The sequence below is a fragment of the Leguminivora glycinivorella genome, chromosome 5 (assembly GCF_023078275.1).
Source record: "Leguminivora glycinivorella isolate SPB_JAAS2020 chromosome 5, LegGlyc_1.1, whole genome shotgun sequence".
NCBI lineage: Eukaryota > Metazoa > Arthropoda > Insecta > Lepidoptera > Tortricidae > Leguminivora > Leguminivora glycinivorella.
Window position 1 is genome coordinate 18,019,828 of NC_062975.1, and position 12,534 is coordinate 18,032,361.

The 12,534-nt window shown below is 35.4% G+C and overlaps 1 protein-coding gene across 3 annotated transcripts in view; it reads right to left on the reverse strand.

Annotated features, from left to right (window-relative positions):
• LOC125226156 overlaps positions 1-9,753 on the reverse strand; it is a 74,421-nt gene extending 64,668 nt beyond the window's left edge. Inside the window, exons 1-2 of one of the 3 annotated variants that reach the window (XM_048130057.1) lie at positions 9,437-9,753; positions 9,131-9,191 (exon numbers count right to left, since the gene is read on the reverse strand). The gene's annotated coding sequence lies outside the window, so the exon portion shown is untranslated. Of the gene's footprint in view, positions 1-9,130; positions 9,266-9,436 lie in introns of all 3 variants that reach the window. The other 2 variants (XM_048130058.1, XM_048130056.1) reach the window with 2 other exon arrangements.
• Between the last annotated feature and the right edge of the window lie 2,781 nt (positions 9,754-12,534).

The following is a 12,534-nucleotide window of genomic DNA, read 5'->3' on the forward strand; positions in this document are numbered from 1 at the left end:
TTTTCCATTCGTTATCCCGGTTTTTATATTAATTTAATTTATCAAAATTTACTGGAGTGACAATTAAAAATCTCATAAAACGCGTTATTATGCAAGTTCTGAAATATTCTATTGAAAAAATTGCGTCAATTTATATTTGCTAACTCCGCAATTTTATTGTAAATAACGTATTTTTTAAAGATTTAAAGATTTATTGTAATATCCATTCGCTTGTTTAAGCCATTAATTAGTGTTAAAAACACATGTTTACCCGCGGAAACAATTCTTTGCAAATTTATTACAAGTACTAACAATAAAATTGAACGTTTTCCGTTTTCAGGCAATAACTAATACCCATAACAGTTACGCGAGAAATGCGGATAGGTAACTCTATACTCTGGTGCGTGATACGCAACAGTTTGCGGTCTATGTGTAACTAGAAGGCATATGGTATGGACATGGATGGTTTTAATACATATTGTGATAAAGTAACATCAGTGTTCACCAAAGAGCGACTGATAGAGGACTATGCTTCCATATTAGCTTTTGATCATATGAATCATATCGTTTTCGTAGCTAAGTGCCTTTATTTATCTCTCTTCTGTGTTCGCAAGGATGTCCACTATCTGCTTTCAGCGGATACAAAAATACTATTGACATGTTTTCGGAAGGAACCCGGACAATTTGGAGAAGCTGATGGTGGTTGGGCAGGTAGACGGGAAAAGACTGCGCGGTCGATCGCCTACTTGTTGGTCAGACCAAATCAAGACGCTCACTGGCCTGCCAATACCAAAGTGAGCTCGGCGTCGGCGAAAGCTGGCGCGATATCGCTCAAGACCGAGCAAAATGGCGTGCTCTTGTATTGGAGGCCATTCTATTTTTAAGGATTTGTACTAGTGTCATCGACTTTAATTTCGGTTAGGCTGGCAGAAGAGCGATATGCTTACCAAGAGTAAGCGATTATGACTTTCGACTGGTACCCTGCGTGATATTCAAAGACCTAACCATGAATATTTATATTTTAATGCCAATCAAACAGGTTACCTGCCGTCAAAACAACAAATCGCATTGCTTGTGTTGATTTTAAGGAACTGGTTTGTTATTAATTTTTATGCAGTGACAAAATGAGTAAAAATAGAAAAATATAAACAGGATCTTAGGTTGAATGTTAGACTAAAAGCAGGCATCTGTTATGGTTTGGTGTGCGATATTTGGGTTGTGTCGGTTAAATTTTTCATGGGTTTCTGGATGCTTGATACATAAGCCAATAAGAAAACACCGCTGTGTTTTTACTACATTAAGGCGGCGTAGCCGAATGGCAATCTTCGACGCCAGACGCGGACAGGAATGCAGTCTGGCTCTGTCGCGCGAATCCAATAAGACATTTTTTTTTTCGTCGCACCGAAAAACATGAATTTGGGACATTTTCCTCTAGTAAAGTGCGTTTACTAGAGTATAATTATGTCCATTATTATTATTTGATATTGTATGTTTACCAATATAGTCATAATCTGAATTCAAGATAATATGTTAATCTAAAGATGAACGAACTGTTTCTATTTTTACCAAACCGTTATTTTGCATTTAATTATGTACCATTTGAGAAAGACGGGTTTCTATATTTAGGCTACCATATTACTTAACTATTGGTTATTTGTAACATTTGAATAAATAAATAATTCCCGCAGAGTTTTGTGTTCTAAATTATATACCGATTTTCTAATATAAACTTCGGTTGTCGCGATAGTTATTCAGGAATTCATGAAATTGATTTATTACATGCCAAACATTGTGAATAATATATTTATAATGCATTAAATCTTTGTTTGACAGGACTTGTGTTAAAAGCTGGATAGACAGGTTTTAATTCCAATAAAAAGTTATAAATATAGATCTATAGTCATTGATCGGAGTCAGTGTTATGTGTCAATTGTCATTTCATGAAACATAAACGTATTTTTGACACTGATAGATCAAATCTCTAACTAATCCAAACCTAATTCATAACTAGTTATAAAATTAGAATACAACAGTGAGTCTCGAGTCTCCAACTCCACTCTCATAGTTAGACCCTGATTCAAATACCTATATTATAGTTTTAATTTTATTCACATCTCACACATGATCTTTAACTCTAAGGTATTCTTAAGGTACATTATGCAAATCCAGAGATCTTACACGCACCTTGCCGATCTTTCAAAAATCTGTTTACTCCGTTTTTGTAGAACCCCATACAGTCCCCAGAGGAAAACTTGTTATTCCGATTTTTCAAGTTTATCTTCTTAATTTTATTGCAGTTGAGATGCAAATGACGGTCAAGTTGAACTCGGAATTGCCTCAATTTAGTTTTATACTGCCTCATTTTTAGAATTTCCGTGACAGGTTAATGAGAATTTTAGCAATAATCATTAAACCAGATTTGCAAAAAAGGCGATGGACCAATTAAGTCGTTTTACAGATCTGCAAAAACAGAATGCGTTCATTGATCCCCATACGGACTAAAACACTTGATTTGTTATTTTGGATGATGTTCATCACGTAAAGTCTAGACTTGCTGCCGATTCGAATTTATATTATTAGATCTGTGATATGATGCTGATCTATTAGTGTAACAAACTATATTTTTTCAACCTAAAACGGATTTTCTAGATCAATAGATAATATTTTTATTTCGAATAATATTATGCAATGTCGATTTTATAAAAACAACCTGACACATATTGTTTTAAACATACGTTTGGCTGATTCAAACGGATAAACCGCAACAAGTCGAACTTGATAAATTCACAATGCAAATTTCTCTTAGTGTACATCTTAGATACATAGTCAAATGTAGTTATAACATAATAACAATCCAAATGCGTAATATAAACACACCTCATAACCATTAAGATCAAGCCATAAAATTTATAACACATAATCTGCACAGCTTTACAGCTCTACGGATTATAGGTAGATGCTAGAAACTCTAGTCTAGAGTCATACCAAGCTAAGTTGGCAGCAATTGTGACAACCCCGCCAGTGGAAAATGTAATTTTAAATCTCAAACTTTCATAAAACTATGACGTTTATTTAAACCGTACGGAGAAATTTTAGCTTAATATGTTTTTGAAAATATAAAAAAAACAAAGGTAACTAACAACTTCCAAGCGGTAAAATTAGGAGGCATATCAATATCCCTTAACCCTATCAAAATTAAAAGTACCTAACGCACAATAGTAATTCAGCAACCACGTAAAGATGATTTCCTTATTACCTCACGGAGTTAAACAATCAACAAAAACGCTTCCGATCGGACACGGCGCGCGCGCAACGTGCGGAGATGCAATGTTCCACTACCAGAGGTGGCTAGTTACGCGTAAACTAGAGATATATTTGACTAGATCGTATATGAAAATTAAACCGAAAAAGTGCCAGTCATTCTTGCCCACCTTGAGGTATGTACAGTGAGCGAGATTGCACAAGAAGAAAAACTTGTGTTCCCAAAAGGAGAGCAAATGACACTGCTCATTTTTTGTGCCACTGTTAGCAGTTATGGGTTTAAAGGAATCGCAGACAACAATTGACCCCGCATCACACAGTCGACTTTTAAGATACCTACCCAAGGGAGGAAACTGGATGGTAACATTCTTAACCCGTCACCACACGAAGTTTATGGTGGTAAAATTAAGATAAATATCATACACTACAGAAAAAGTAAATAACCGAGTCCACTGGTTGCCAAGAAAGGGAATCGAATCCGGATTCATCGAACGCGGTAGCCACAGTGGTCGGGTGGTAATAGCAAGGACGTTTGCTGCCTAAGCAGATACGGGTTTGATTCCCGGCTCGACTAACTCACACACATGCCTTAATTAGGCCGATATTACACCATCATAGAAATATGATCATAGACAACATGCCGTCCTTTTCTTCACGTTATAGAAAAATGGAGGCATACAGACCTATGATCAAAGATATACGAGTACGATAATGTAATATGGGCCTTTGGTGAACCTACGTCATATATATTGTACCTGCTTTTTATTGAATATAATGATAATGAGATACCTATTCGATAGAATCGAGTTGTGCCTAAGAGGCCATAGTACTGGCTGTAGAAGGAATACTGACATATTTTGTATTTGGTATAGCAACCGATTCTTTGATATGTTTGTTTACGTTTTGTAAGTCAGTCGGTCAATTACAGTTCTCATGTAAACATTGAATAAATTCCTAGTGTACACTTTCTTGGTTTCCTTGTGCTATAGATCTCTGCTATATAGTGTTAGACCTGTGGGATATCCCCCACACTTTTTTTCTTAAAAATCCTTACTCAAAGTGACGTCTACATCGACCTATAACTATGTCTGTGCCATGCGCGGTCAACTGAACACGGTAATCTCCCGCGCATGTCACACGCCACGCGATTTATCCTCACGACGATGACTAAGTTAACTGACTAATTTAGACAGTTTTATTCTAAATAATTGTTATTTTGCAAAGATACTCTATATGACTCAGTTTCAGTTTTGTTTAAAATATGCTGTTACCTTCAGTGACTCAGTTTGGGTTTACAGTATTCTTTGGACAAAGACTCATTTCCTGGTACGTCACGAAAGTTGGTTTCAGTTTTTTTAGTTCTAAAGACTAATAGGTATTGTTTTTTCCTCACATACTGTTTTGTTTTTGCCTACTGTCTCCTATCTTTTTTAACTAATTTATCATCTCTCATCATAGTTGGTATGGTAAGCACTACAAAAGTAATTCATCATGAATGGGTATCACTGGAAGGGGTATTTTCTACTGGAAGGGGTATTTTCTTTGTAACTAGGTTATTACTGTAGGTAGGTAAGTATTTTTATGTGTATGTAGGTATAGTTTGTTACTTAGTGTATTTACATCAAATATATAAAATATACTTAAGGAAATCTACTATAGGTAAAAAAAAAAAAAAAATCATTATGCAGATTCGAATATAGCAGCAAATTAAAAAAAAAGCTATATAACAACCAAATAATCTCAGGAGACACACACAACAAGATTAAATTTCCAGATGTTTTTACACGAAACTAATAGTTATTTGTTATACAAGGGGGCAAAGTTGTATTTTAACGCCGAGTGTGGAATTGAAAAACGAGCAAGTGAAAGGATTCTATAGTTGAACCACGAGCGAAGCGAGTGGTTCGAGAATAGAATCCTGAACTTGCGAGTTTTTTAACACACGAGAAGTAAAATACATTTGCACCCGAGTGTAACACAAAACTTTTCCCCTCACTATAGCGAGGAAACTACAACGCAAAAAATGCGTTTATCACTGCTTCCAGTATTTCCACAGGAGGTAAATCATCTTTATTACTAGATTCACCTACTTTTATCAATTTTAAAGCAGTTAATTTGACTTTATTCAAGGTCAAATTACTTTACCCACTAGTGGATAAAATGCGTTTTTACCCGCTGGTATTAAAGGACAAAACACGTGTTTCCGAGCTAGTGAGGGGAAAAAATAATTACGCACTGGGGGCATATTTTTCATTTCATTCCAATTTACGCGTAGCCTCTCATGAACTCTAGTATATTTCAGTGTGGATCTCCCATTAAGTTTAGTACGTAATTAAAATATTGTAAGCTTTACCGAATATCAACTAGGGTTGTAAAAAAACGGTTTTTTTTCTGGCTTGAAAAAAAACATGAAAAAAAACCGTGAAAAAAAACAGTTTTTTTTCTGCAGTATGTTTTTTTTCTAAAGTACGAAATCTCAAAATTTGCAAAGTAGTTAATACTTTTATACGGTTTTTTAGACTTAATGTTAACTATTAAACGAATTTAATCAAATAACTTTAATTTCTGGTCTTATAAAAGTAACATTTACGAAATCTGTAGTTTGTAGTTATCACTATTTACTGTTGGCAACACCACCGCCTCTCCACGCTACACGCCGCATCGGGGATTCCCCAATAAACGTTTGTATACTGAATTAAAATGTACGTTATTGTTATTGAAACACGTTACAACTCACGAAAAACCGTTATTGTCGTATTATTTGTTCATCTGAAAAAAAACCATATTTAGAAAAAAAACCAAGGTGCTCGGTTTTTTTTCATGTTTTTTTTCATAATTCTGAAAAAAAACATTTGGTTTTTTTTCTATTTACAACCCTACTATCAACCGTCAAAAACATTTGTCTTCGAGCTGCAGAGAGTGCAGGGCTAGCACTAGTCTGCCGCGAGATTATGTCGCCGCGACATAGACTACCCGTCCTCATGTCATTGTCACAATTAAAAAAAAACGTGTGACCAATGTCGAGAGTGTGACAATCGCACTCATGTACCTACTAAAAAAAAAAGCCCTGCAGATCCGTACCTCTAGAGTCAGGCCAAAATAAATTAGCGACAATTTAGATAGCCTTGCCTCTGCAAGGGTTAAGTAAACGTCATAATACTCATTTCATTGAAATGTTACATTTAAAATGACTTTGCACAGGCGAGGATGTCAAATTCGTTGTCAATTCATCTTAGCCCATAGTAAGGATTATTTTATACTTATAGCCCCTTATTCATAAACGTACTCTAAAGTTACCAATGAGATACAATTCGTTTGTCCCTTTCTATCACACCAATACGTCGGAAAGGGACAAACGAACTTTATCGGCTTGATAACTTTAGTGTACGTTTATGAATAAGGGGGTTAGTATTTACAATCTTCATACTAAGAATCGTAACTCGATTTTTTAGCGCCACCTCCTAAATACTATCATAATTTTCAAGATGTGTATTGACATGATATCATGATAGAAGAAATATGTAATTTGTTCTCATAAAAAATACAATTAAAATAATTAATAATTAATTAATTAAATAAGAAATATGCAATTTGTTCTCATAAGCTTTTGATTGATATTTCAAAATTGGTCTCTTAATGCACCGCCTACAATCTTCTCTGCTTTGCCCAAAGGTTGACTGGTAGAGAATGCCTCATGTCATGGCATTAAGTTCGCCTTTTGTACATTAAGTTGTACTTTTGTGCAATCAAGTTTAAATAAATAAATAAAAAATAAAAACACCCAAAAATATTTGGGAAAAATATAATTTTGGCCACTTCCAGGTTGCGAAACAGCGCCATCTAGTTTTAAGCCTAAAAAGCCCATACATTTCAGGGGTACGCTTTCTTGTATTGGCTTTGTCAGTCTCAGTATTATATCGTTCTTGCCCAATAGGTATTATTTATATGCCCACAACTTGTTTTTAACCCCCGACGCAAAAACGACGGGGTGTTATAAGTTTGACGTATCTGTCTGTGTGGGTGTCTGTCTGTCTGTCTGTCTGTTTGTCTGTCTGTCTGTCTGTCCGTCTGTCTGTCCGTCTGTGTGTCTGTGTGTCTGTCTGTCTGTGGCATCGTAGCTCCCGAACGGATAAACTGATTTAGATTTAGTTTTTTATGTGTGAAAGCTGAGTTAGTCGGGAGTGTTCTTAGCTATGTTTCATGAAAATCGGTCTACTATGTCGCAGTCAGGGTTTTTTCCAAATTTTAATTTTGTGGTTAGGTTATTAATTCTGTATCTATTCCTTGAGGTGCCAGACTCAATTCCTTGCTAATTTTTATAAGTATAGGTGCGAGTTTTCTACAGTGGGTTGAAAACGACCCAATGGCCATGTAGGGTTTATATATGGTTTATGGGTTAGACTGACTATTTACTGTTAACTGTTTACTATAGTTATGATGAATCGTCACATGACAAAAGAGCAGGGACAACTGTGTCGAGTCAACTACTTCCCAAAATTCAATACAAACTATTTGTGTCACACAAAGGCACAAAGTTTCAACTGAACTTTAATGAGGTACAGGAACTTAAAAGACTATTAAAGCTGTTTGGTTAATTAAATAATGGAATTTGTAACGTACGGTAGTTCTCTTTGAAAAGTGCCGTGTGGGAATTTACATTTTGGATGTAAATTTGGAAAAAGAGGGGGAGGCCTTTGGATGGACAAATAAAAATAGATATTTTGATTAAGTAAGTAACATTATAGGAGTACAATTTGCTAGTGCACTCTCCCATTTATTGACGACCGGTCTAGAATGCAGCAGAGAGTGGCTAATGACCCACAATCTGCTAACATGGTCCTGGGTCATCAGCTAGCATCCATAGAATAAGGCTACAACCTCTGCTTAGTTTGGGGCTAGGGCGATTAACGTAATGTGTTAAAAAACATGTCTCTAAGTTTGTCTACAAAATGTATTAAACATATTAATAGTTATTTGTTATACATGTTCTAGTTGAACCACGAGCGAAGCGAGTAAATAGAATCCTTGAGAGTCTTAAAATACATTTGCACCCGAGTGTAACACAAAACTTTTCCCCTCACTACAGCGAGGAAACTACAACGCAAAAAATGCGTTTATCACTGTTTCCAGAAGTTCCACAGGTGGTAAATCATCTGTATTACTAGATTCACCTACTTTTATCAATTTTAAAGCAGTTAATTTGACGTTATTCAAGGTCAAAATACTTTACCCACTAGTGGATAAAATGCGTTTTTACCTGCTGGTAAGGACAAAACACGTGTTTCCGAGCTAGTGAGGGGAAAACATACATATAAACCGGGTCACTCACGTGACCAATCAAATGTATGTTTGTTATATTTTAATTCGGTGACCGCTTTGTTAGATTGTAAGTTTAGGTACCTTATACAGTGTTATTTTGCACAAAATATACTGTTTTTCTATTGAAACTTGTTTTGGCGTTATTGCGTGATTAAATTAATTGTGTTATGGACACATGTAAAATGACAGATTATACACATAATTTATATAGACATGATAGAAAAAATATACGTTAGCCCTTAAATAGATGACGTTAAAAAAATATATTACTACATACATATTTTTAACAAGCATGAGTTTTAAATTTTAGCTAAATTTTATTGATAATTATATTTTTGTGCCATATTGTAAGTAATTCCTAGAAATCTCGATGTGCGTAGATAAAAAGAATCCTTTTAATATTCAGTCAAAGTCAGGAACAAACATTATATAGGAAATATTTGTACATGGTCTTACTTCTTAAATTAAACCACATATCCTACATGGTAGCTAAAAATTAGGAACTCCTACTACCCAAACCTTAGACTTATATTGACAGGGATATATACCGTGATCTCTTTATTAAACCTACCTGCGTCAACTCATTCTGGAGTACTGTTTATTTCAGCCACTTTCAGTCCATTCCATTAGCACTGTAACCGGCAATGCACATAAAAAGCTCAATGATTTGTCGTTAGTTAATTACTTTTCTCTGATTAAATTGCACCTGATTAAAATAAAGTTATATTACTTAATGACATGTTTCCACATTAATTGACATCGTTAATATGTTTTCTGTTAATAATGATTTATGATTATATCGTTATATTACAATTTCAATTTTCAGTTAGATTTGTTAGATTGTTAAACTTTTAAGTTTTCAGGCTGAAATACTTACTTGTCTTTCTAGACAATCAAATTTACAGTAACACTAACGGTTGCTACTACTTCTGTAGCTGACGATCGACTTCAGAATTTTAGAAAACTTATGTATTCACTTTTGTTTAACTTAGGAAAGTAGAGCTAACATTGCCTTTGTACATCAACAAAGCATAGTCACACCAAGTTAAAGAGAATAGAGACAACGAGAAATGAGGTTAGTCCTCAATACTTCCATTTAAATAAATTGTCAAAACAAAAAGGAGACAAAACGTCGCGTTCGCGATCGCATCGGGCTTGGGTCGAATAAACGAACGCGTGGATCGCTCGCGCCGGTTCTACTGCAACTAAATGGTTTCCCGCCAAAACCTGGGTACCTAGACAAGGTCACAATCTCTCACGCTTCGTAAGCCTTTCGCAGCTAGCATTCCTTTTCGCTCTTCTGGTAGTGGCGCAACAGAGTCCGACTACATTTCGATCACCACGTAGCGTCAACGATTGTCATTTCGGCTAGGCCGGCTGCAGATCGCAATGCAAGTTTCAAGGCAAAAAGATCACGACTACATACAAAGCCTGTACTCACTTACAACGTTTTTCTTCTGTACTCTCTCGCTCCCATTCATGGTTTCATTACATAACCCTTTCTTTATGTTTACTGCTTATTATTTAGTATTGGATCAATGTTGCCGGGTCACGAGTGGATTGTGAACTTCAAGGCTTATTCTTGCTACCGTTTAATAAGAATTTAGTTATGGTAAGAAGGGAGTATTGTAATATTTTTAAGTAGCTACCTAATCATGAATCGTTTCGTTCGACAACAATATGGTTGTTGAAAGTATCGTGAATTGCCGAGGGCCTTTTTCGCTAATTACAAGGCTTGGAATTCAAATAAATAATTAATCACTTGTATACACGGTGTCAGATGTGGAAACCGAATAATTTCAGCGTATTCCTGATCACATTTCAAGACTAAAATGTCATATAAACTTTTCAGGATTTCACCTAGTTTCAGAGCTATTACCGATTAAAAAAAAGCCTTATGAGATATACATAGTCTCAATCCTTATTGATAGATGACAAAAGAAACAAGTAACACTTTTTAAAAATTAAGTGCTTATAAATTAATTTTAAGTGCCAGTTTCATGAACAAATTTATTTTTGTGAAAATTCATAAATGTTCCCTCATAAAAAACAGTGACATCAAAAAGCCTTTTGATTCAAAATATTACCATTATAACACAAACTATTAAATGCAATAGAATAATAATTCGATGTGTGCTACTATTCTCGATAAAAGCTTGTAAAATGTCATAATACTTTCAACGGAGTGCCAGTTACCGGCACCCAGATTATCATAATGCCTCGTTACCGCATCAAGTATCAAAATATATTACTGATGGCGTTTGATATGACAACACTTACGGTTATATATGAGTTATTATGTCATCTTCGAATGTCCATTAATATCGGTGATATTCCAATAATACTCGTATACAAACTAGAGATGCACCGAATATTCGGTTACTATTCGGTATCCGGCCTATTCGGCCCTTATTTTAATATTCGGCCGGATACCGGATAGTGACGTACTATCCGGCCGGATACCGGATGTGCTATTTTTGATTGAATGATTTTGGAGTAAACAAATTAAATGTAAAAAAAAAGTTACGGTTATAATACTTATAATCATAGCCCTTTATTATTAAAAAAAAATAAACATTTAAACAAAAACGGACTCCGCGCGAAGTTCACTACGAAACAAAGTCAAAACCCGACGCGCCCGCTCCCTGCTTAAATTGTAGGTAAAATTCTGCTGTCCGTATATTCGGCGGCCGGATACCGATTATTCGGCCGATGGTTAGGCCGAATATTCGGTATCCGGTATCCGGCCAAACAACTATTCGTTGCATCTCTAATACAAACGCTTAGATAGTACCTACCCTAACAGATAGATTGGAACGTTCAAGATACTCAAAATATCTAAACGCATTCTGACTGCATCAAAAGTGTTGAGATAATTTTGAGCACCTTAGCAGCTCCGATTTATCTGAGAAGGGGTGGTAGAAAAAGTAGCTCGATTCTGCTTTAACACCTTGTTATGGGTTTGAACTGGTTTTGATATTTACCTTACCATCTTGATAAATGGATAATTATTGGTACCTATAACTGAAGAACATCGATGATAAAACCATACACATATTTAAAAGCTCTTACTGGATTGCTCGTTAGCAATGTCACACAGACAATTACGGCCCTATTCGAACATTTAGATCTAGATAGGATTTGTATGGGATAAATTCGTGTCAAATATAACTTTAATTATGAATAATATCCCATTTGACACTGACAGATTGGAATCAAATCGCAGTGACATCTTACTCAAATTTTAGTAGCATTGTTCGAATACGGCATTAGGACAGCGCTTCGGTTTAAAGCCGCGCCAATGTCACACGCCATCTAGTCCCGAAGTGTGAATACTGAATAAGCTTAACGCTGAAGAAAAAGTTAGCTAAGCGAGCGTAGCTTCCATCGTAGTAAGGCTAAATGCGTGTAGGTGGCGCTGAAATGTAACTAACAATCTTTATCTTTACTTTTTTTTTTTATTAAAACACTTTGGCTCTATTAACCGTTGAATTGAAAAATAAATAATGTACGAGTAAGTAGTGGGTTAGTTTTGCTTTATGATAAGTACTTAATAGTGGTTGGGTTTAGGTAGGTAATGCTTACAATTCTTACTGCATTGGTAAAGAAATAAGTCAGAATATGTATAGATGGCGCTGTTATTAATGCTGTGAATACGGTTTTTAGAGTACCTTATCCATTTAAGCTTTGTGTAACTGTAGCTAATAGCTGTCACCTTTAATAACTGGTAATTTATGTATTAACTTATATAACCTAATATTAGACTGGAACATACGAAAAATTGTATGCAGGATATTCAGACGTCTGTGAAAGCCACATCGTAGGTTAGCATGGTTTGGTTCCAGCACAGTAGCGTGGTAGGCCCGTAGTTTAGAGCGGCTTGCAGATCACTGATCACTTCTCTCAGCCATGAGAATACGCAAATAAGAAACAGAAGAAGAAGACGAAAGTGTATGACTTGACACCTTTACGAAT